Source organism: Belonocnema kinseyi, chromosome 5 (genome assembly GCF_010883055.1).
Source record: "Belonocnema kinseyi isolate 2016_QV_RU_SX_M_011 chromosome 5, B_treatae_v1, whole genome shotgun sequence".
Taxonomy (NCBI): domain Eukaryota; kingdom Metazoa; phylum Arthropoda; class Insecta; order Hymenoptera; family Cynipidae; genus Belonocnema; species Belonocnema kinseyi.
In genome coordinates, this window is record NC_046661.1 from 59951643 (window position 1) to 59955153 (window position 3511).

Below are 3511 nucleotides of genomic sequence, written 5' to 3' on the forward strand. Positions count from 1 at the left end.
ACGCCAATTAGCACAAATGGTAAGTTCCGACAGTGCCTACAAGTGTGCCTACTGGCCGCTAGATGGCAATACCGGTTTCATATGTATACACCTGGTAGTTATTCAGTCCCCATCACTCCAGACAAACTTTACTGCTAAATACGTATTTAATTAATAATAAATAGGGTTTAAAGAATTCCCTTCCAAGAACTCGACCACCACCGATTTCACAAAAAGTTCGCCCATAATCTTTAGAATTAGAAGCCCAATGTAAAATGGACTATACCACAAAATTACTCTTTCTTCAAGGGCTACAAGATAGTGATAGAACCAACAGAGTGGGTCTCTTAGTTTAGCTGATATCCCGTTTTCTCATATTACGAGAATATCTCATATTCGAGTACTCTCCTCTACTTTTACAGATTTATAGTGTTTTAAAACAAAATTTAAGGTATGATATATATATGTGAAAAAAAAATACTTTCAAGAACTTCATTGTTTATTACCAGTAGCGTTGTTTGTCAGGTAAAAGATTAATTTGATAAAAATGCTTGAACATTTCAAAATCTTACAAACTTTTTATTCAGAGATTTTTACAACATTATTTTTAATTGTACGATTTAAATGATTGATGGCTCTTTTGCCTTGAAATTATTTAACTTTTTATCGATAAGAAAAGAACATTTTTTAAAGAATACCTAAATAATTATTCTACTACAAAGTTTTGTATAATTTCATTTTTTTACTACAGGTTCATTTTTCAAGGGACTGCAATGTTTTCTGACAACTTAAAAAAAAATTGTTAAAAAATTTTACTACTACAATCTAATTTTTTTTCATTAATGTTGTATTTCGTTAAAATACATTGTTTTAACAATACCCATTGATTTATCAATAGTTATTAATAAAATTAAATTAAATTAAAAAAATTAAGTTATGTACTTTTCGCAGATTGAATAAAACTCACTGATAAGGGTCACCATTGTGGGCCGAAACTTACGTTTATTAACTTAAATTAATTATTATCTCACTACAATTTAAAAGCGGATCAAAAGTGAAAATTTTTAGAAAAAACTGCGACATACGAGAATAATTGTAAGTGAATATTTTTATGAATAATAATAATAACTTGTTCAAACACTTACTTTTGTTAACTTGAATGAATTATTAATTCACGATAACTTGAAAAGTGGAAAATTGTATTTGTTTTTATTTATCCATTACTTATAATTGTATTGTATTGTATGTATAATTGACCAAAAGTGGACAATTGTTTAATTTTTCGTTCATAAAATGTGCATATATCATATTTATACATTACTAGATTGGAAATAATCTAATTATGTATATTTAAATGATTTTCTTGGACATACTGATATTCTTTAAATAGGAATAAATGGGCGATTTCCATTTCATCGCGGTGTACCTGCTCGTCTTACCCTCTCCACTCGACTTCTCCTCACGTCATTGACTGAGCGAGATTGCTATGCCGGGCTTTGCCAGCAGGGGGGGCCCCTTTGTCCTACTGAGGCTTAAAATGCGATGCATAAAAATATTATGGTTTTGAAATCAGCAAATTAAAAATATTATATTTAGAATTTATGTTTATTTGCGATTCCAACGATATATAACTTGCAATTAAAATATTGTGTTTAATACACTAGTGTGGCCTCTATTCTTCAAAATCCTTTTTTTTCAGCCCATAGTTCTGTTCGATTGCCCAAGAATCGACCATCATTTTTAATATTATAAAATTATTGTGTATGTCTATATGTATATGTGTATACTAAATAACTTATATTGTGTACTGTTTGTGGCGAATTTTCTACCAAATAAACTGATGCATTTTCAACTATTCTACGGAAAATTCCATAATCATAATGCTATCTACTCAGGGTCAAAACAAACTAATATCTGTCATAACTTAGTCTAATTTCAATATTTTAATTGCAAGTTACATATCGTTAGAATCGCAAAAAAACACAGATTCCGAATATGATATTTTGAATTTTCTGATTGCAAAGCTATAACATTTTTATGCATGGAATTTGATGCCTCATTAGGACAAGCCCCCCCCCCCCCTCGCTCAGTCAGAGACGTGAGGAGAAGTCGAGTGGAGAGGGTATGACGAGCAGGTACACCGCGATGAAATGGATACTGCCAAAATAGATATAAGTTAGAAGACAAAGGGATTATCTCCAAAGGGGACGTATCATCGTGGGCCCGGAGCAACTTCCAATCCAGTGAGGGGTAGTGTCGCTGCACACTGGAAGGGGAAGGGTACGCAGGTAATCGTGGAGGAAATGACGACTGCCCAAATCAAGACTTTGGCCCTCCTTGGTCTATTTCTATGAGAGACATTGGCCCCTGTGTCCCCTTGGCAAGGCTCCACCGCCTCTGATAGACATTGGAATAGGAGGGGACTAGCCTCATGCTACCTAACTTGGGCGCGGGGATTGATCGTAAGTTACAAGGGGGACTGGACAGAGCATAATCTAAACAAATTTCAGAACTGCACGAAAACTAAAAAAAAAAAAAAGGAAATCATTCGCTCGAGAAATCACTTTTGAAAAGAAAACATCTTTCTCTACTCTCATACTCGTATCTTGCATCTTTTCGCGTAAGTTGTATTCATATAAGGTAATACCTCTAAACATATAATACTGTGCTCCTCCCCTACGTTTCACTTGACTTTATTATTAAATGCCAACAAACTTGATTAATTGAAAATAATTTCAAAAGTACCTCCCCAACACAAATTCGGAGCTGCACACTTTCCATTCAGAACTGCACACTTGTGCAGAGCTGCACGTTAGATTATGCTCTGGGACTGGACCATGTTGGTTTGCAAAAGCAATAGAGGTTTAGCAATCCAAGATCTAGGTAGAACAGCCAGCTCGTTATTTAGATCCGGGAACAACATGCCTATTCTGCCGTGATTTAGAAGAACACCGTTAACTGCAAATCGGATAAAGTCACCTGAAGCATTAACAGTAGGCGGCTCAAGGGCCTTATCCAAAATGCAGTTAACGGTGTTCTTCCTAATCAAGGCAGTATTTCTCTTCTATTCGTATGTACATATCAAATAGCAAAATTTTTAAATTTTATTACGATATTGACTAAGTTCTAATTGAATTTGCTTGAAATTTAAGAAAAATACATATATTAAAAGATTTTTGTATCAGAATTTCTAAAAAAAATGACATACTTCATTTTTTTTTAAATTAGACTAATTTAGAGTGATCAAAATTGAATAATGTAATTGAAAAATAGTGTTCAATTCGAAGCGATTACAATTTTACAATCAAAAAATTGTTCAAAGTTAAAGCTTTATTATTTAATGAAATATTAGTAATTATTAACCACTTAATTAACTATAAATATAATATCACATTTGAAATATTAGGTAAAAATATTTTCAAATTAGTAATAATAATTTATCGTATCGATATTCAGGAAAAGTTCCACGAAAAATAATAGTTATATCAATTATTATTAAACTTTTGATAAAAAATAAAAATGGTAACTACTA